Source organism: Cetorhinus maximus, chromosome 27, assembly GCF_964194155.1.
Source record: "Cetorhinus maximus chromosome 27, sCetMax3.hap1.1, whole genome shotgun sequence".
Taxonomy (NCBI): domain Eukaryota; kingdom Metazoa; phylum Chordata; class Chondrichthyes; order Lamniformes; family Cetorhinidae; genus Cetorhinus; species Cetorhinus maximus.
In genome coordinates this window covers 19,350,055-19,372,920 of record NC_135905.1, presented here as the reverse complement: position 1 = coordinate 19,372,920, position 22,866 = coordinate 19,350,055, and the positions used below count along the sequence as shown (strand labels likewise).

The window sequence follows — 22,866 nt, the reverse complement described above, 5'->3', positions numbered from 1 at the left end:
CACTCGGCCCCTTGAGCCTGCTCCGCCATTCAATAAGATCATGGCTGATCTGATTGTAACCTCAACCCCACGTTCCTACCTACCCCCGATAACCTTTCACCCCCTTGTTAATCAAGAATCTATCTCGTTCTGCCTTTAAAATATTCAAAGACTCTGCTTCCACTGCCTTTTGAGGAAGAGAGTTCCAAAGGCTCACAACCCTCAGAGAAAAAAATTCTCCTCACCTCTGTCTTAAATGAGCGACCCCTTATTTTTAAACAGCGACCCCTAGTTCTAGGTTCTCCCACAAGAAGAAACATCCTCTCCACATCCACCCTGTCAAGACCCCTCAGGATCTTAAAGGTTTCAATTAAGTTGCCTCTTATTCTTCTAAGCATCAACCATAGATTTGGATTGGTCCAACCCCTTAACCAATACCAGTGGATCTGGAGAAAAACACAATGGGTGGGATTTTCCAGCCCCGCCCACTGCCAGAATTGTCCGGTCCCACCGAAAGTCAATGGACTTGTGGCAGGGCCTCCAAACCTCCTATGGTGGGTCCTTCCACAACGGGGTCAGAAAGTCCCGGCTTGACACATACTGAAATTAAGCAATTTGGAATAGCTCATAGGCTACAAGACACTGGTTTTGGATGTTAAGACAACTGGAGCTTTCAAGACAGAGATTAATACCTTTGACCTTGTTAAGGGTATCAGGGATATGGAGCAAAAGAAGAGAATGGAGTTGAGGTACAGATTAGGCATGGCCTGTGAATGGTAGAACAGGAAGGCTGGGTTGAATAGCCTACTCCTGTTCCTAATGTTCCCAAATCTTGGAGACTACCAAGGAGGATGAACGTCAAAGATGAAACATAGGCTGAAGAAGGCTACAGAGATAAACAGACCAGTGAGAGATTTGAACACAAAGACAAGATTATTAAAATCAAGAGATTCATGGACCGGAAGCCAGAAACGCCTGGACATCTACAGCTGCAAGCAGATGTGAATTAAATTTGGCCCTTTGAACATTGGCGTTAAATTTATCATTGTGATCTTTTCTGGTAGCTTTTCAAACTGGAGTCCCTAAACCCCAGGACCAAGTCAGGGAGTGGGTGGGGAGCTGAGTGTGCAAGAGGCCATCAGATTTCTCTGAGACTGTCATCAGGATTCTATATTTTATGAGTTTGTTTACTCACTTGTATATTATTTCTGTTCTACGTTAGTAATGAAACATATCGCACATTGAAGCCCTGGGTGGTTTACACTGTTTTATTTTGGAACTGAGACCACACAAGCGCTCTAGTTATGAGTGGCATGAAATGTAAGCATTGTGTGCTCTAACACAAATAACACGTTCCATCATAATTAAGCATATAATTTGTATTTTATTACCCTATTATGAGACACTAACAGGCCATTTCCAATGCCATGATAAATGCCACGTTTTAACAGACTTCATCATAGAACAGCATTAAAAAACCTTAGCTGATCCAGAAATCATTTCAAATGATTGCATTTTTTGCACTGCCTGTCGAGTTTTCAGGACAGCAGAAGGGGAGCAGTTGGTTTCCTGATGCTCTCTTCCTGTCCACTCACTCGAATGCCCCCTGCTTCCTTGTAAACACTGTCTGCTTCTTCTGCTGTGAAGACCACAGTTCCAATACCAGGCGCTGATGGGTCCCTTGTACTGCCACTTCTGCATTGCTGTGAAGTGATTTCTGCTTCACAGTATCACCAACGTGACAGTACAATACTCCAGTTGGGCTCATCCTTATTTCCTTAGGAAGCCTGCTGAGACCACACAAAAGTATATCTCCAATACGGTGAAGCCACCTTTAAATGGGGCTTTCGTTGATTTTTTTTGCTGTATGTCCCACTTTAAAAACTTTGTGTTTGAACCAGGTTCGAGTTTAGTTCCTCAGGTGCTCGCTACAATAACAAAAACCTCCATTTATACAGCACTTTTAACACTGTAAAGGGTGTCATGGCCAGGTGAGGAGGAGTGAACTGGTTCCCCTTTATTCAGCCTCCTCTTTTGGTCACAACATAGGTTTAAGTTTCTTTTTTCACACAAGGATATAGCTTTTCCGAATCCAAATGTATTTAACTATTTAAGCTGTGAGCAATAAGTAGCCAATCAAACAAGGTTTGATTGAGTCAAAGAAAGAGCAAATTTTGTGACAAACTAAACCCGAAAAAATAATAAAAATGCGACATCAAGCATTCGGTCCTCATACAATCATACGGGCCCACGCACGCACACAGACACACACACACACACACAGACACAGACGCACACACAGACACACACGTACACACACACGCAGACACAGATACACAAGCACACACACACAGGAGTACCCATGATTGGGGAAATTAGAGCCCAATAAAAAAGAGTTAAAAGAATATATGGTTAAGTGTCCTTTGAGTGCCCTTGAGACATATATGTTTACATGTTGCAGCCAATTTGATTTAGTTGGTTTCATGGATGTGGTCACCTATAGAAAGTGTTGCAATTATTACAAGATCTCGGTTCACTGGTAGATTTCTCATAAGGTTGACTTCCAAACTGGGTAATACACTTGTTCCAAAAGAGAGAGAGAGAGAGAGAGAGAGAGAGAGCCCAGCATTCAGCCTGTTTCCGCTGCTGAAAGATTTCTTGCAATCTCTCTGCAGTAGCTGCAGCCTGGCTTGTTATACTTCACCCATTGTGTATTTCCAAGGGGTTTTGGGTGTGTCTATCTGTGACAGCCATTGTTTCAATATCCAGTACTTTGCATTTTAATGTCCCTTCCTTAGATAGTGACGAGTTTCGATGGATCTCTGAGTTATAGGAAATGTCTCTCTCTTCATCCCTGAGGGTGTCTTGTTTGTTTTTCACCTTTACCTTGGAAGGTGGCCTTGCATTTTTAAGTAGTTTGTTCTGTCTCATTGCAAATTGCAAAATTCCCAGTCAGTTGAAAGTCTGAAAATCATATTTTCACAAAGAAAGGGGCATAGCCTCGTGACAAGGGTCACCAGACACTTCACAGGAACATTATCAAACAAAATTTGATTCATAGTCACAAAGGGAGATATTAGGAGAGATGACTAAAAGTTGTACAGCCAATGAAGCACTCAAGCCATGTTGTAAATTTCGGGAAACGCAGTGGTCAATTACATACAACAAGATTTCGCAAACAAGAATGAGGTAAATAACCAGACCAACTGTCCAGGGGCAGCCAAAGAATAAGATTAACATTCAGGTTGAGTTAAGCTGGGGCATAATTTTTGAGTGCAATTGGTTTTTAACCCCCGCTGCGCCCTGACTGAATTAAAGGAGTCATTGCTAAGCTAAAAATTAAGAAAGATACTTCAAGGAGCAAATTTTGGATGGCTGTGCGATAGAATGACCTTTGGAACAATAAGCGCACTATGTCCTTATTCCATAACAAGAATTGCACAATGGTTTTATACAGTTACACTCTGATTGACTAGAAGGTCAATCTGTGTTCTTCAGGGTACACAGTGGTCACTGATTGATCAGGATAGTGAGGAATAAAAGTGGCTGGAAAAGGACAGCTCCACGATTCTACAAAATTCCAGCTTCTAGCTTGTGCAAGTCACACACTGGGAAACAAAACGTTAATGATTCATTGCGGCCACTGCTGGTACATAAAAATAATAAGGCAGTGTGTTCGGAGTAGGGCCTGATGCGCAACTGAGAAAGCCTACAACCAAATGCCATACTGTGTCTCACATGCCCTGTAACCCTGGCAACAAGCAAAACACGAGGCACAAACCATTAAAAGAAAGAGAGAATTCTGATCCCTGTTGGCAAGAAGCATTCAAGTAGTCAAGAAATCAACAGAGTTAATGATCTGATCGCAGCATCAGGCTTATTGGGCACCATGATCAACTCTTTGGCCAAACTCACAGGATTGAGATGCAACAGTGTCTGAACGATGGGCGAATGGAGGTGGGGGAATGGAATTGTGCATCTCTCCAAACTTTGATTATTTTGTATAGCGTTTGGTCAGACTGTGTTTTACTGCCCACATTTCTGAAGCTGCTGGGGCTTCTCACTTCAAATTAAATACTGAGTTTTAATTTATTGTCGGCTAATTACCATAAGTAAAATCTCTCTTAAAAATCGAATTGATTCAACAATGTCCGGTAAAAAAAACAGAGAGGAGCAGCAGATGTTGGTTTGGAGGAGTACAAGACCAGGAAAGATGCCAGCACTGAGAATACCTGTCAAGAACATATAAATTCTCGCTTACTGAATTTGATGGCTTACATGATCAAACAAACCACTGGGAAAGCAAAAAATACTTTCAACGAAATGGGAACATTAAATTTCATTGTATGTAACATTGTCTTTAACCGATGCACTGAAATAATTATTTGTCTTTATTTGATTAAGGAAAGTGAGTTGTTGTGATCAGGCTTTTTCTGCCATATTCTGTGGTCAATCCCACATGTGTCACACTTACTGTCTGCTGTGTAACTGGCTGTTGGGGAGTCACAATCTTATATAGAAAGTCCCCGAAAATACCAGTTTCTGAATGAAGTGATTATAAAGTCCACTTGATTGGCACCTCATCTGCCACCTTAAATATTCACTCCCTCCACTATCAGTGCACTATGACAGCAGTGTGTACCATCTACTAGATGCACTGCAGGAGCTCAGCAAGGCTCTTTTGACATGACAGTACCTCCCAAACCCATAACTTTTACCCTGAGAAGAGCAAGGGCAGCTGACACATGGGAACACCACTGCTTGCAAGTTCCATTCCAAGTCACACACCATCCTTACTTGGAAATATATCGCTGTTCCCATCACTGGGTCAAAATCCTGGAACTCCCTCCCTAACAGCACTGTGGGTGTAGCTACACAAAATGGACTACAACAGTTCAAGAAGACAGCTCACCGCCACCTTCTCAAGGGCAATTAGGAATGGGCAACAAATGCTGGTCTTGCCAATGATGCCAACATCCCATAAATGAGTAAAAAGTTGTGCTCCTGGTGAATGCTGAGGGATACATCTAGCATCTTTGTTTTTCATGTTGACTTTGCATTATTAGGTGTGTTCAGCCTGTTTGAGTGGAGGTAACTATAGTGCCAACACTGTACTGGTGCGAGTCGCACAGCACTCAGGATATGGATAGAATTTTCCCGTTGTCTTGAGGGGGCGGGCCCCTCAGGTCCACGTGTAAAATGACGCACGGTGAGGTCGGGCGAGCATCCTGATGTCACCACGCGCCATCACAATATTTCACTGGGCGGGCGCGCGATGATGTCTGACGCTCGCCTGCCATTAATTAACGGGCCACTTAATCAACACCGATTTTTCAGCGCCCGTGCAATCTTCGGGTCAGCGCACAGGCGCAACGGGCAGGCGGGTAGGACACATTTGTATTAACCTCATCCACGGGCTCATTGGGGTCGTGAATGTACACAGTCAAGTATTTATTTTTGAAAGTTTTACGAACTTGCCTGTGTGATCTGCAGTACTTCAGAACGCTTACCAGCTGCTTTTTCTGGACTCTTACCCTCAGGTCAGCTCTCTGCAGTGAGGAATCCTTTCCGGGCCTGCAGGTTTCTGGAAGCCTTCCCTTAGCCTGGGAGTGGGAGTTGAACTCTCCACTGGAGGCAGCTCCTCTGAGGAGGAAGGGAGGGCTAGAAGGGGGAGGAGGCCAGGAGTGCACATTCAGCCTCCAGGGGAGCCACCTTTGGGAGGACAGGCGCAGGCACAAGGGGCGCAGGGCCAACAGGAAGTCCAAGGCGGAAGGGCCGCAGAAGACACCACTATCCTGCTGCCAGGGTTTACAGGCGGCGAAGCAGCTACCTCAATACGTCTGAGGTGCAGTGCCGAAGGAGGCTCCACCTCTTAAGGGAGACAGTCAACTCTATCTGTCAGATGATTGGGCCTGAGATCTCCGCTAACTGTGTGGGTGGACACCCCATGCCAGTGGCTCTAAAGGTCACAGCTGCCCTCAGCTTCTATGCCTCTGGCTCTTTCTAGGAGTCGGTGGGTGATCTTTGAGGTGTCTCCCAATCAGCTGTCCACACTTGTGTCAAGCAGGCTACAGACACTCTGTTCAGATGAGCACTGACCTTCATCCACTACCACTGGGACCAGGCCAGCCAGACTCAGCGAGCCAGAGGCTTCGCGGCCATTGCTGGCTTCCCCTGCATCCAGGGTGCTATAGACTGTACACATGTGGCCATCAAGGTGCCAGCAGATGAGCCCGGTGCCTTCGTCAACAGGAAGGACTTCCACTCCATGAACGTGCAGATAGTGTGTGATCACAGGATGCAGATTCTACAAGTCTGGGCAAGGTACCCAGGCAGCTCTCACAACACCTACATCCTCAGACAATCCCAGGTGCCAGGGCTCTTCAGTGCTCCAGCCCGGCTGGATGGATGGCTGTTGGGTGACAAGGGCTATCCCCTCAGAAGGTGGCTCATGACGCCTCTCCGCCATCCAAGAACAGAAGCTGAGCAGCGCTACAATAGGAGCCTCCACAAGGGCTGTGGTGGAGAGAGCCATCGGTCTTCTCAAGATGTGCTTCCGATGCCTGGACCACTCGGGGGGCGCACTCCAGTACCCCCCAGATCGTGTGTCGATGATAGTGGTTGTATGCTGCGCTCTCCACAATCTTGTGCTGGAAAGGGAGGATGCAGTGGATGATGAAGATGTCGACACAGTGGCTGCAGCTGCACACGATGAGTCCAGCAGTGAGTCCGAGGATGAGCATGCACAGGGAAATGCTGAGGGGGTTAGACGCTGACCCGGGCATACTGCAGGGAGGCAGGGACACCCGGGAGGCTTTAATCCAACGAACCTTCAGCTAGCACAACACAGATGGATCTCCAGGACAAGCCTGGGCTACAGGCCCCATACTCGACACCTAAGTGCAAAATCTGCCAGGTTAGCAACAGTAACTAAGGGCCTTGTTAATAAAGCTGAATGTCCAACAAAGCACACATTACAGTTTTGGAAACCATACACATGCAGAAGAAAAGAGGCACCTTCAGCCATGGTCACATATCTGAATTTAATACATCAAGCAAAGCAACTTATTCCAAAAAAAAGACAAGTGTTACAAATCAAAACAAATCATAAAGACCTCATCTCGGGCCAACACAAAAGCACCAGTGATAAACCCGTGGTGTGTCTAAGGTTCCTTATGTTTACGTTTCCGGGTGCTACGTCTTGGTGCTGCCCCATCGCTGGGACTGGCATCTGAGCCAGCCTGCTGACTCTGCTGTCCTGCTGACCTCGATGACCTTGGTTGTCCTCTGGCCCGTGGAGCCAGTGCTGGCCCCGCCTGGGAGGGAGCTGCCAGTTCCACAGCTGGCATCTCCCCAGTCACCGCAGCCTCACCGGATGCAATGGTCACTGGGAGAGGGGCGGAGGAGCTGCTGCCCTGAGAGGTGCCCGCAGAGATGCCCGGCAGCTGCTGCGCAAACGTGAGGTCGCTTCGGGCCTCCCTGCTCACCGTGGATGGATGGGCACCGAGCTGGGAAACTTGGTGCCCAGACCATCTCCCACACTGGCGCTGACCAGCCGAGGTCAATGCCAATGTGAGGGCTTGCTGGTCAGAGCGCATCCCCAGGAAGCCCTGATGGGTCTCCTGGAGGAGCCTCTCCATGAGAGTCCCCAGTCTCTCCATGGAGGACGCATGGCACTCGGACATGTGGCTCATTGCTTCGATGATCATCCGTGTAGACTCCTTCACCACGGAGACCAAGCTAAGCACAGCCTCGTGTATCTCCCCCAGATGCTCCCGCACACCCGGCTGCATTTCCTGCCCCTGCTGCATCGCGAACAACTCCAGAGGAATATCATCAGGCACCGACTGAGCATCTGCCTGGTCCCCTGCAGTCCCCCAACTGCTGGTGCCATGGGCACTCTCTGTCTTTGCCAGCTCATCCAGCGACTGTGAAGTGACCTCACCGCTGTGCCCAGGGACACTAGCCGATGTTCAAGTTCCCACCGAGGTGCTAGTATCTGTGCTGGTACCTGCCTCACAGAAATGATGTGACGCTGGTGAGACTTCAGGCCCCTCAGGCTCCTCCTCCCGGCCCTGCTGAAAGGAAGAATAAGGACATTGGGCCACTTAGCGTGCATCCCTGTCCCCCGGATCATTATGCGATCATCCTTCCATAAGCAATGGTCAAGCCATGTTGCAAAATTAAATCATTTAACATTCAGCAGCGCTTTGGCTGTTGGGAGAACAATACTGACCTCACTGTTGGGCATAAATACCTGGCTGTGGCACCCCAGCCTCACCGACACCTGTGGACCTGGGTGCATGGCGCCTCTCCAGATCCAGGGCCTCCTGCTTGAAGCAGCTGAGAATGGCTAACTGTGCCTGGCCGCCGCCAGTCCTCACATGCTCTGCTGCGTTATGAATATTCTTCTCCTGAAAATGAGACATGAACATTGATTTGTGCAAATTGTACATGGACTGTCTTCGCACACGGCCCACCCCAACCAGAGTGGGACATATCAGGGCTCCAGTGCCTCCTCACCCCGCTCCAAACACTCACACAAAGATGCTGGGCCTGCTCCCCACCCCCCACCCCCCTCCCCACCTTGGCCAAATGCTGCTTACATCACATTAGGCACCACATGGTATATCCTTCCATAGCAAGGAGGCGCAAGAGGGCAGCAGATGGTTCGTTGCCACATCACCTTGAAGCTCCCCTTCCAGCATCTCATCACCCTGACTTGGACATGTCCTGCAGTTCAAACACAGTGCCCAGGTGCAGCTCCTCCAGGCTTCCCCCACACCAGTCATGTGAGAATTAATATAACACATGCTGCAGGGGCAAAACCCATCTCTTCCTCACCCTCTCAGGCTGACATCAGCATGGGCAATATCTGCTGGCTCTCCCAGCAAAGGGAAAATGCCGTCAACGATTCAATGCAGTCACTACACTCATGGGGGAGGGGAGGGCAGCAGTGGGGGGGAAAGCGGACCTGCTGGGTTACATGACCAATGTCAACATGGTCCTCACCCTTGCTGAGCGCAACAAGTCGTTGAAGCGCTTGCGACACTGGATCCAGGTGCGCCGCACCACACTGCGGGAGCTTACTACCTCCTCCCAGGCACGTTTCGTCATGTGGGGGGGCCTCCTCCTCCCATCCTGGGGAACCAGCACCTCCCGCCATGCTGCCACCTCTTCGAGGAGGGCAGCAAGGCAGTCATCTGAAAAACAAGGCGCACACTGGCCCTCCCGCCCTACCCTCCGGACAGGCCTGCTCACCAGAAGCCCTCTACTGTGGCCTTGCACTTACCATTGTGAGAAAAGGCTGCCAGGCCTTCATTTCAACAGGCTCCCGGGTCGCCATTGGACCCGGCTGTGTGTGCCCGCCCACTCCCGCTATCCTCAGGAGTCGAGAAATACGCTGGGTGGGCCTTAATTGGCCCGCCCATGTAAAATGGCGGCACGGATCTGATCGCGGGTGGCAATCGGGTCCGCGCCTGTCCACACCTGCTCCGCGTCTCCCCTCACCACCACCCACGCCCCTCCCCTGCCAACCAGAAAATTCAGGCAGTACGTGGACAGGGTATTTGAATGTGAGAGTCTGAATTTGTGCACACTTGGTAATGGCACATATGCACCTTCCTTCAGAATTCACTGGATGGGAGGGCAAACATCATCTGATTTTTCACCTCTTTAGCTCAGGGATGGATAATAACTGCTCTGACCAACACTGAGGATTGGGTCCCTCAGCAGAGGATGATGATAAAACATGGGATCTTTCAGGTCTATTTGACTCAATTCACAACAGTTGACAACTTGCCAACTCAGCCCATTCTAACCATTGACAGTGGGTTCAGCTACCAGTCAACATTGTGTTGATGGAGGGACAAAGATTGCTCCCTAACTCCTATGCCTTTCTGATCTCATGAATAAACACTTCCATTTTCTTGTTCTTGACTGGGGACAGCCATCTGTGTGCATCCATGTCTTTCGTCATCCTATTTGACCCTGAGTTGAACATCCGACCCTATAGTCTCTCCATCGCAAATACCAGCTACGTCAACTCCTATAGTACTGAGCACCCCTGTACCTGTCTCAATCTATCTGCTGCTGAAACCCTCGTTGATGCTTTTGTTACCATCAGACTCGACTTTTCCAATGCTCTCCTGGGCAGCCTCCCAAAAACCTGAGCTGATCCAAACTCTGCTACCTGTATCGTGAACAGCACCAAGTCCCACTCATCCATCATCTCTCTGCTTGCTGCCCTACATTGACTCCCAGGGCAGAATTTTCTGCCTGTTAGGTGGGCGGGCCCGACCCAATCTCCAGCGGGCGGGGAGCCAATCCCTACCAGGGAAGTGGGCCCCACCGCCATTTTACGTGGGCAAGCCAATTAAGGCCCACCCAGTGTGACGTCCGGCGGGAAGCGCTATGCACTTCCTGTGCGGGCAGTGGGGGGATTCCCTAAAAGCGAGAGCGCGCTTTTTCGCGCATGCGCACAAAAGAGCGCACATCTCCCTGAGGCTAAGTGCTGCCTCAGGGAGATCGCCCGGGCTTTGAAAAATATTAAAAATAGAAGAAGAAAAATCCCTTACATGTTCATAATTTACAGAATAACTTTATTAAAATTTTTTAAACCCTGCATGAAACCTCATCCCGCCGCTGGATGAGGTTTTGTGTTTTATCTATTTGCCGCCAGGGCTCCTGGCCTGCCCGCCAGCCTTAAGGTTGGATGGGCAGGTCCTTTAATTGGTTAAATGATCCTGTCAATGGCCTCAATTGGCCATTGACAGGTCGGCGGGCGCACAGCTGATTTTGCTGTGACCCCGCCTGCCTGAAAATTTAAATGGGGCGGGATGATGTCGGGGGTTCCACACAACTTCATCCCGCGTCGTTTTACATGTCAGCGAACAGGCCCCGCCCCCTGCTCGCCGACGGCAAAATTCTGTCCCCAGTACGCAATGCCTTGATTTTAAAATTCTCATTTTTTGTTCAAATCCTTCCATGATCTCACCCGTCCCTATCTCTGTAATTTCCTCCAGCCCTACAAACTGCCAAGGTATCTGTACCCTTCTAATTCAGGACTCTTGAGCATCTCAATTTCTTTGCTTCATCATTGGTAGCCATGCCTTCAACCAGCCAAGACCGGAGTTCTGGAATTGCCTCTTTAAGATTCTCCAGCTCTCTCTCCCCTTTGAAGTCGCTTCCTAAAACCTCTCTCTTTGGCCAAGTTTTTGATCACCTGTCCTAACTGTGCAATTCAGTGGGACAGTTTATCTGATAACGCTCCTATGATGAGGACAAAGATTGGAAATTCAATATGCAGGGATACAGGAAGCCAGTCTCACGTCATGTCCATTTCAGGCATGTCATATTATGAACTTTTAATCAATGCTTTTAAAAATTGGATACAAACAAGCTGTTAAGATGGCTACTGGAAACATGTGACTTTTGGCATTTGGACTACAGACGGTATCAAGTCTCCAGCCAATACCTAATTAAATATGGGCATGGGGAGGGTACCTCACAGCTATTTGTGAAATTCACACATCTCATTGTTTAAAGATGGGCCAAAACCTAAAGACTATGGAGTTTCCAGTCTGCCTGTCTCCATGTTTCATACTGGACAAAAGGGAAGATCGGAACTGATGGGCCACTATCAACTTCCCATTGTATCCAAATTAGACTGGGTGGGCTTCAAAATGTTAACCCAGTGATCATGTGATCGAATCTAGTTTTAGGGATTGCACCTTTCTGACCCAAGGACCCATCCGGCACCACCACTAGGTGGCCGTCTAAAGCAGCCAAATTTGGCAGGGTGTGGGGGGAGTGCATGGCAAAAAACTGAATGAACTATTCATGAAGATAAAAACAAAAAGCTAAAAGCTACTGCGGATGCTGGAAATCCAAAACAAAATAAAAACAGAATTACCTGGAAAAACTCAGCAAGTCTGGCAGCATCGGCGGAGAAGAAATCAGTCAACGTTTCGAGCCCTCATGGCTCTTCGGCAGAACTGAAGCATAGTTTCAACAAGGGAGAAATATAAATTGGTTTAAGGTGGGTGGGGGGAAGAGACACATTGAGGGTGTGGTGTGAGCAGATAATCAAAAGATGTCAGAGACAAAAGGGTCAAAGAGGTGTTGAAGGTGGTGGTCTTTGTCTGAGAAAAGTGCTAATTAAGAATGGAAAACAGGATATTCAAAGTACAGCTCTAGTGGGGGTGGGGTGGAAAGACTAAAGGTTTTAGTTTTAGATTTAAAAATAATGGAAATAGGTGGGGAAAGAAGAATCTATATAAATTATTAAAATAAAAAAAAAAGGGCGGGTGGGGGGGGGAAAAGAAACGGGGTGGGGATGGGGGGAGGGGGAGTTTAAGATCTAAAGTTGTTGAATTCAATATTCAGCCCAGAAGGCTGTAAAGTGCCTAGTCGGAAGATGAGGTGCTGTTCCTCCAGTTTGCGTTGGGCTTCACTGGAACAATGCAGCAAGCCAAGGACAGACATGTGGGCAAGAGAACAGGGTGGAGTGTTAAAATGGCAAGCGACAGGGAGGTTTGGGTCTTTCTTGCGGACAGACCGCAGGTGTTCCGCAAAACGGTCGCCCAGTTTGCGTTTGGTCTCTCCAATGTAGAGGAGACCGCATTGGGAGCAACGAATGCAGTAGACTAAGTTAGGGGAAATGCAAGTGAAATGCTGCTTCACTTGAAAGGAGTGTTTGGGCCCTTGGACGGTGAGGAGAGAGGAAGTGAAGGGGCAGGTGTTGCATCTTCTGCGTGGGCATGGGGAGGTGCCATAAGTGGGGGTTGAGGAGTAGGGGGTGATGGAATTCATGAAACTACGTATTCATGAAACAAGTAAGTAAATAAACAGGCTTCAGTTCAGCAGTGAGAATGAAAGGTCTGGATATACATCCACATACACTGGCATACACATAGGTTTCCATATATTTACATCGCAGTCTTTCCCAAAATTTCATATTATATTCCTCATTCTGTTTCTGGTGCCAGTTTTACAAATTTGTCCATCTACATAATTATTCCAAAACTGTGAACCAGTAAATAATATCGATGAACATAATTTAATCTAGCCCTCTCTTTTGTAATGATTATTGATTGTGTAAATTGCACATAAAATCATCCAGTAACTGTTGCAGAAGCTCACAGTATGACATCATGGGAGCCATATCACACATTATAACGTGCAATTCCTCTAGAATACATCCTGTGAAAAGTGTATATCAGTAAGAATATTCTCCTCTATTCTCATATTTATCATCAATATTATCCTTTCTCAAATCGAATTATAAATGCAGAATTTTTATTCATGCTAATGCATAATATTCATTTTTGTGGGGGGTGAGAAGGGGCGCAAGGCTGAACGTTCATCTAGAGCGCCGTATGCTCTTGCACCAACTCTGCTGGGATCCGGTAGATCCATCAGATCCATCAGTCGTCAGCCAGTCTGAGAACCAGACTCTGAAGCTAGCTGCAAGTCACCAAGCAGCCAAAGTACTTAACCTGTTCCAGTTTCAAAGTTCACCTGAGAACCAACCTCCTAGATGTTCAACTACAAGAAACCTCACAACCTGCTGTGAACCCTTTTGCTTTACAAGACCCTCACTTCAACTTTAAACCATTGAATCCATTCAAGAAACCACAGGCCTGCCACATGGTAGACCAGAAATCGTAAACCAGAGAATGAAGTAACTGTAATCTGTAAGAGTGCACTATGTTTTATCTTTATCCGATCTTTATGTGCGTGTCTGTGCGTGTGTGCGCGCATGTGTGCGCGTGTGTGTGCACGTGTGTGACAGAATGTATGACGTCGTGTACTTTGGGGTAAGTGCGTGAGAATAAATAGCCTCTTATTTTAAACTTACAAATGCTTTCTGCCGAATTATTCAATTGGAATACATGCTCTAAGGGTAAAAAAAAAGACACATCCCTTTCCATACAAAACATACTGACTACAAGCAGTAAGAGAGCAAATACATTCTGTCTGTTACAATAGTTAGGAGAGAACAGGGTGATGGGCAAGTGCAACAGGATATGAGTGGCCCAGCTGAAGTGTATGGAGGCTAGGAGTCCTGCAAGGGAGGCTTTGAACTCTGTAGATGATGAAAGCTTGGAGAAGGGTTTTGATAGGCAACTGGGGAAGGAGCTAGATGCAATGGCAGGTAACATTGTGGAGGCAGATATAGGCATTGTTGGTGATGGGCAAGATTTCTGAACCTGAGCTCTGTTTTGATTTGCAAGGTTTTGAATGACCTGATTCAGCCCAAGCAAGTGGGTAAAGAGAGGATGAAGTCCATGGCAGGGGGCAAAATTTATCTGGGGGGTCAAAAGAAATGGAACCGATCTTCTCAAAGTTCTATTATGGGGTTTTGGCTCATCCGTCACTTTTTTTGCCTCTGAGGAAGTTTGACAGCAGCGATTACGAAGTCACGTGGGTTACACCTGGGCGCGCCACTCACATTTATCATTGCAAAAGAAATGTTCAGATCAGTGTTAGACACAGACAAATAATACACGAGTTGTTTGCAGCAACATTCCCCCACAGTTTTTATCATCTGCTCTATCTTAGTAAAGTTAAAAGCAAAGGCAAGGAAATAAATCCCAAAGAAGTTAGGAAGCAGTGTAGATGATAAAGCCTGTCAGCTTTCATTGTCAATTTCATATATCCGTTCAAAGAACAACATCTACAAATAATTTTACAAAGATAAAACAGCTATAAAATATATGGGGAGACCTCCCTCTGCGTGTTGGGTGTAACATCCTAAATTAGTCAGCATTTTGATTTTAAAAGTACAAAAATTCCTTCTCATTAATTTAATTGATAACCCTCCTGTTAAGTGCCTTGAGACGTTTTACTATGTTAATGGCTCTGGCAAGTAGTTGGAGGTATCTGATAACATTTCCAATCTGTGTGCAATATTAAAAAAAAATTTAATTGCAATTGTCTTTTCATTCACAGGACTACCAACTTCAGCAGTGTTAAAATGAAGACAGAGTGTGTTTAAGTAATTTATTGACTTGTACAGTGTGCTGAGAATTATGGCTTTAGTGTCCCCTTGGTCCTGTAATGCCAAGCAGTCACTAATCTATCACTGGTATCCTCGAGTGCTTACTGTGCGACAGTTGCCAGAAGGCATAGTAAAACAAATAATGACGGTCATTTTCTGGTAATAATGCTCAATTGCTGTCTCGTGTTACAAAAACGATCTCTAAACTCTGTAATCACTAAATATGGTAGTGGAAACCCTTTAACATTGAGTTTATGATAGCTGGCAATTCCATGTTTGGTGTCAGTCCTAATAGGTAATTTAATTTTGTCTATTCGATAAAATTTGTGTAGGCACAGGTTAAGTTGCTGGGATGAGGACCCAGCCCAATTTGAGTAATACGTCAGAACTGCTGTTTACTGGTAACATGCAAACTATAATCTTTAAATATCACAGGATGGAGATTGGATGTTGTCACCACAAACTGGGTGCCGGGAATGATCCCAGCAGCAGAATAGTTAGGCCCGAAGCCCTGGGGTTGCATTTAAATAAGGATGGCAAATTGCGAGGACCTGCTGCAAATGTTCAGGCAGCTCCCGAGCAACATGAACATTGTGCAACGAGCTGGCAGCCCCCTCGGGTAGGCCCTGGCAGGAGAGGAGGAGGAAATTACAAAAGGATTGGGAGCCAGGAGGAGAAACGTCTTTTGGTGGATCACCCCTTTTATAAGTCCAGCCGGTCAGGCCAGGTGCAGATCCGGTTAATGTGGACACAGTTGGGCCGTCACCGGTTATGCTCCAGGGAGCCCAGTTTCAGGAAGGGGGTCCAAAAACAGCTTTGCTGCTAGGCAACTGCTAGAGAAACCTGGAAAAGACATCCCTGTGGGCAGAACCTTTCGCTCGGCATGCGGGCGCGCGCCCAATATGCTCGAGCGTAAAACAGCGTGCAATGACGCCAGGCGAGCGCCCTGACGTCGTGGCACGCTCACGCGATATTTCGGTCGGCGGGCACGTGCCAAAGTCGGAAGTGCGCCTGCCAACGATTAAGAGGGCTATTAAGCCCATTAGCGGCGCAATTAACTAGGAATTTTCACTGGACGATTGGGCGATTTGACCAGGCGGCCTTTGCATTTTTCAGGAAACCTCACCCACGGGCGGGATGAGGCTTCCGTGTTGTATATGTTGACGTGACTGCTTCTGCTGCGTGGGCATTTTTTCCACAGTTTTCAAAATCTTTATATTTTTTTTGTATTTAAATTCTTCAGCTCCCTGAGGCATCTCTCTGCCTTCTGGGAGCTTTCATTCCGCACTCCCCCACGCCCACACTGACTTCAGCGTTTGCCCTCCTCCAGCCCCCAACCCAGGCAGCGCTGTTCATATCAGCGTGCGCTTCATGCCGGCTGGCCGTTAATTGGCCAGCCAGCGTTAAATCGCGGCCAGCGGTCCATTTCCCGACAGCTCCCAGGCCCGCCGATCACATCCCTCACCGAGCTGAAAATTCAGGCCTATATCTTTAAGGCATTGGGGACTTGTTCTGTATCCACTTGGAATACGATCGTAAGGTCCAATTTCTAAGCCTAGGGATCTTAAAGTGGAAATTAGGTAATTTCTGCAAGCACAATAATAAGAATATTAATGACAGTCACTGTCAGAAACCTAGTGGATTTTGCAGTAGCTTGATTTTAAGCACTTTGATGGATTTCCATACATGTCAGACTCCTAGCTCACCAAAGAAAAGGTAAAGCATAACGCCAAGAATTTCAGCCAATACAATAACAGCAAGAAAGTAGTCAAGCATGAAATTAAAACTGCAGGAACCCCCTGCAGAGTTGAACAGGAGATTCAGGAGCTAGTTAATATGCTAAAGATGTCAGTGGTGGCCCAGTGAGAGCACTCACACCTCTGATTCAGATGTTCTTGGGTTCAAGCCCCACTCCAGAGACTTGAGCACATAATCTAGGACGAGGGACTTGCTGCATTGTCTGAGGCAAGATGAGACATTAAACCAAATCACCATCTGCCCTCTTGGTTTAAAGTAAAAAAAAATCCCAAGATACTATTCGAAAGAGAGTAGAGGAGTTCTCCAGGCATCCTAGCCAATATCTGTCCCTCACTAACATATTTAAAAGAGTTTATATCATTCCTGTTTGTGGGACTTGGCTGTGTGCAAACAGGCTCACACATTGACATCAGAGGCTGTTCAAGGCATTTCTTTGATTTTGAAGTACTTTGCGACATCCTGAGATTGTGAAAGGCATTATCCAAAGCAATTCTCCGTTCTTTCCTTCAAATGTCCGCTTTTTGGGGATTTTTAATCAAGAAAAGCATTAATAGCATACAAACCCACATCAAACATAGTTTTGTATGCGTTCTGGAACTTTGAGTTCAATGGTGAGAAGGTTCCAGATTGGCTAAAATGCAATAAATCTCTTGGACGGATGAAGTGATCTCAGAGTACGGGGAGAGACAAGTGAAAAGATTGGTAAACCACTGTTGGCCATTTTGAGATAATGAATGAACAGTGGGGGAGTTCCAAATTGGTAAAGTAAGATATTCAGCCTCAAGAAGAGATGTTCCAGTGTGGGGTGTGGCAGGGAGGGAGGGTCTAACAGGGGTATTTCAGATACATAATTGAATTAAGTAAACTTAAGTACTGCTGAATAAAGCGATTTTTTTTGTCAAAGCTTTTCGTTTTGCACTCATCAGAATAATTCACAAGAAAATACCAATGTCAGGGGAGCAACATATTTATACTGTACGTATAGTTTTAGCTACACAGGGCCCTGTTCTTTGCAGATAGAAAGAACATGTACACACATTGCATCAGTTTCAGCTAAATGAAATAAGTGACAGCCATTCACTGGTTCATTCCTCAGGGCAATGTCTTGACCAGAGTCTAGCTGCCTGGTTTAAATTTCAAACAATGCTTGACAGTTAACTGTCAGTAACCATCAACTGGTACATTCCCCAATGCCTCTACCAATCAGAATCCATTTGCCAACCTATCAGCATTTTCTTCTCATACAGTATATATTTTTTTAAAATTCATTCTGGGGATGTGGGCTTCGCTGACTAGGCCAGCATTTATCGCCCATCTCTAATTGTCCTCGAGAAGGTGGTGGTGGTAAATATGTTGTTTCCCTTGACATCGGCATTTTCTTGTGAATTGTCCTGATGGGTGCAAAACGAAAAGCTTCGACAAAAAAAGTTTCTTTTTTCAGCAATACTCGAGTTCTGTACTACCAAATAATTAAAAATAAACTTAAACAGTACATTCAATGCATCAATATAAGCATCTGGAAGCCAAATTCAGGAAAGGTGCTCACAAGTTTTCCTTCATAATGATGATTGTCAACAGCTAAACAGCTTGCTAAGGTGGGTAATTTAGGCCAGGACAAATTAAGAGAAATTAGATGCCATAATATGAAGATAATATTACTGAAAAAAGGATGTTTTAGATGTTTGCAACAGGCAAAGTACTGACCAGCCCATGCTTGCAAAGCTCAGAGCATAGTATCCAACATTAGATATGATTCCATGATTGGACAATACTCACTAAACAATCTTGATTGTGCTAAGAATTACATTAACAACCTATTTAAGATTATCAGTCAGGTTCACAGTATGGCTTACATATGTGCACTAGAGCTGCATATATCTACACACAGAGGCCTTTCATTCACAGCAAAAAGGATATGTCCACACGTTGCACCTTTCTCAACTAAACAAAAGCTTGAGGGGACAGCCATTCACTGGTTCATTCCCCATGGCAATGTCTTGACCAATCAGACTCACCTTGCCTGGTTTGAATAAAAACAAAGTTTGGCAGTTAACAGTTCCCTGGTGCATTATCCATGGCAACACTTCTAATTATCAGAGACCACTTGTCAACCAATCAGCATCCTCTTCTCATGCAGTATAAATTGTTGTTCCCTTCGAGATTTGGTATTCTTGTGGTTCTGACCTGACGAGTGCAAAACAAAAAGTTTCGACAACATCTCTTTTCTCAGCAATTTTCAAGTTCTGTACTACCAAGTGACTGTATGAAAATAGTAAAAAAGAATTTGCATTTATTTTGCACTTTTCATGTTCTTAGGCACTAGCAGAGAACTTCCCAGCCAATTAAATTATGTTTCAAGAAATAAAAACAGAAAATGCTAGATAACTCTCAACACCCATCAGAACTGGATGGGAGGTCATTGATCCAAAATGCTAATTCTGTTTTTCTCTCTCTGCAGGTGTTGCCTGACCTGCTGAGTGTTTTTTTTAGTATTTTTTGTTTTTATTCTACATTGAGATTACAGCACAGATGATTTCCTCATAGCTTTAGTGTGATTGTGCAACTTGGTGACCTTTCATCGATTACTTTTCAAGTGTAGTCACTGCTTCTCTGTAGAAAGCTCATCAGTATTTCTGAGCTGGTTTTGTAGCATCCGGTGCCCATCTCAGACCTTGCACAATGGCAAAACCATTGTTGATACCAGACAAAAGCCAGCAAAGCATGATCAGGTGGGGCCAGGATGCAAGGTCTAGAAAGCAGAAAACTTAAGCTCAAAGGCCGGAATTTTACGTTCGGTGTGCGGGTGCGCGCCCAACACACCCGAGCGTAATAAGACGCGCGATGACATTAGGCGTGCGTCCCGACGTCATAGATCATTTCAAATTTGAGTATATCTAGTGAGTGGTGGTGGGCCCAATTTGTCCACTCCAAGGATTAGGTCTCTTTTGCATCTTTTTGATTGATTTTTTTTCTGATGGCTACTCTTTTTATCATTGACTGTCCTTCAAAACTGGAGCAAGTGCATAAACTATTTTACAAACAAGGCCCTATTTTCCAGGTCCAAGCAAATCAAACCTGCAGATGCCAATGACATGATGGTACCTGGTATGAAGGGATAAAATGGCTTGGCCAGATTTTCTACCCGAGGTTCCTTCTCGTCGTTTGAACAACTCCTCTGTGCATGGAAAATGTGCACCATCAGTGATAGGTGATTGCCGATAGGAGGAGGAGACCAGACTGTGAGAAAATTAATTTTAAAAAATCACAGCAAATAAATCTTCTCCACATGTTTTGAGGTTAAAAGCAAATGAGTAATATGCATTGTTAAAATTGTACCACTCTGAGATGGGAAGTTAATCCGAGGCCAGTGACATCAATTGCAAGCAAAGCTGTGATGGCATTTCTTGAACGGGGTTTAAACAGGAACATATGAACAAGAGTAGGCTATTCATTCTCTTAAGCCTATTCCACCAATCAATTGCATGGTGGCTGATCTGTATCTCAATGCCAGCCCATGACACAAAACAAACAACAATCACACAGTTACTTGTAGAGGTTATAATAAGGTTAACTGTTGTTAACTGAATAATAAGCTTTATTTCCTCTTAACAGTGGTTAACCAAGTGATTATATGCCTGTGGAACACATTCTACAAGGATTGTGCTTGTAAAACAATCCTGGTCACCTTTTGAAACAGCAAGATAACGCGGACAAGAATATTAGGGAGCATGTGGAGAGGTCTCATTGCAGCAAAAGGTTGGTATCAGGTCTATAATCAATAATCAAATCCAGTTTACAATGAAAGGCTTCCTCATTATATTCTCCCTTGTTTCCTTTCTGGCTCACTTCTCGTAATAAAATGCACTAAATCCTAATGCGGGAAGACAAGCTGCTTTAGTGTTGTGAAAGGCTAAATGACTGCAGGTTACATTATGCTGCCAGTCAGTAAACACTGCACGAAGAATATCTGTATATTCTTCCTGCACTTGGAGCTCACATACCACATTATCTCCAGAGTTATAATTGAACATGATTCTGTTGTCCAATATTTTATTGACAGACACCTCACAGACTGGTGTTAGAATGACAGGGAGGATAATTATTTCATGGCAGATTTTGCAGAATCGTTGCCGCCTGATGGGATTTCTCTTTTTTTTCTTTTCGTTTGCATAAATTACAATGCAGAATATTTAATCAGTGTCCTATGGAACTCGTGACTCAAATGAACTGCAGCAGTTCAAGAAGGCGGCTCAACACCACCTTCTCAAGGGCAATTAGGGATGGGCAAATGCAGGTCTAGCCATCGACGCCCACATCCCGTGAAAGAATAAATAACCTCAACTGACTAAAGTGTGAAATAATACGGTTTTCTGCGTATCATCGGTATAAATGCGGCTCGATGGTTTCAAACTGATCTGCTCCTTCAGGCTATTCAAATTGGTCCTTGCATACAATGTGGAACTTAAGTCTGACCTCTGCCGCCATTTCATCTGGATCAAGGAACAGTCTAGAAGATGCCGGCAGCAAAATAAAGTGTGGCTCCACATCTGCTTGGCAGAGTTGCTGCTTTGTCGTGTCCACTGCAGGCTCTATCATTCTCTCTCATTCCCCCACCCACTGATTCCAGCTGTATCCAGCACGATACACTTGTATACTGCAACATTCATTACTTTCCAATCTGTGCAGCGACAAACCAGTGCGGCCAGAGCTGACTGTCAAAATAACAATCACTAGTGCTCACCGAGGCCAGCGCAAGTAAGAATTTTGAAATCCAATATGAATTTAGGCTCTAAACAGGTCCCAGATGTTTACGAACACAATCGCAGAATTTGCTTTAGCTATTCCCTTAACACCTAACACCTAGGACTCCCCGCTCCATATGCTGCAATGCGCTCATTTAATTTCTGTTCTTTAAATCTTATTTTCTTAATTAAAAGGGTTGACTCGTATTCTGGCTGAAGCCTTGGTCTGCTCAAGGGCAGAAATTAAAGTGCGTTCTGCTAGTGAAACAGTACTGGAGGTAACTTGCTGATTTCATTATTTGGGACTACGAATGCTGGCTGTGCTGGCAATGATTCTCCTGCAACCGTTCCTGCCCAGAGGGACTAATTACTGCACTTACACTAAAAACAAGCAAGAAAATGTTCCCCACGACCCTTTCAGTGCCAAGCTCGCCCAAGATATTGTACAGATTAATTCTTCATTTGGTAAATTAATGGCTAATTTTGAATAATCGTGACCCGTTTATTCATAAGCCTTGTTTGTTTTTTTCATACCGAATGTATAAAACTGCATCCGAAGCAACATTACAATTGTCACAATGTCAATATGCTGCTGGCAAAAGGAATTGCCCGGTCCAATGTATTAAAGTGGATTGTTTCACCTCCAGCACCACGGCCATAATTCAGTCAAAATGAGTGAGCGGGGCTGCCTGTTAACTTACAACTGTTTAAAAGAATGTGTCAGTGTTGAGGAGAGTTTCAGATAGGCTCAGTCTCCACTGAAATTCCACTAGTCCACATAAGGAAACGTTGATGACCGTTTGGGCGTTTCTCCATGTTTAATGTTTCTCCGACAGTTGATGGTGGCACTTTTGCGGTGCGTCACGAGGATGTCTTGGGGGAGAATCTTCGACTCAGCGAGTGCGTAAAATGACGCGGGGTGACAGCGCCGCACGTCATTTAGATTTTCAGCTCGGCGGGCGTGCAGCCAAGGCAGCTGGCCCGCCCGCTGATCCGTCAAAGGCCTTTTAACTAACAATTAAAATAATTAACAGAGCTGCCCGTCCAACACTGGTGGGTACACACTGGCCGGCAGGTGAAGAGCCCAGGCAGCCTTCGCATTTTTCATGGAACCTCATCCATGGGCGGGATGAGGTTTCATGAATGATTTTAAATTTTCCCAAAAATTTTTATTGAAGTTAACGCACATGTCCCTTAATTGGTCCGCCCACATAAAATGGCAGTGTGGACTCGATCGGGGGCACCGAGCGGGTCCGTGCCCACCAGCCCCCACACAACCCCCCCGACGGGGGGGGATAATTCTACCCTCGGTATCTCAGCAATATATTTACAGATCTCCTTGCTTTAAAATGTGGCTTGTTCTCCTGTAAGGGTTTCCTGCTC

The 22,866-nt window shown here is 45.7% G+C and overlaps 1 protein-coding gene and 1 long non-coding RNA gene across 2 annotated transcripts in view; both read right to left on the bottom strand.

The window, feature by feature from the left end:
* rps24 (ribosomal protein S24) overlaps window positions 1-22,866 on the bottom strand; it is a 440,983-nt gene that overhangs the window by 360,107 nt on the left and 58,010 nt on the right. The window lies entirely within an intron of this gene.
* On the bottom strand, window positions 1,344-19,946 carry LOC144668714 (uncharacterized). The gene is made up of 3 exons (XR_013573542.1): window positions 19,844-19,946; window positions 18,757-18,925; window positions 1,344-1,907 (listed from the first exon to the last, which is right to left on the bottom strand). It is a non-coding gene; the product is annotated as an uncharacterized LOC144668714 (long non-coding RNA).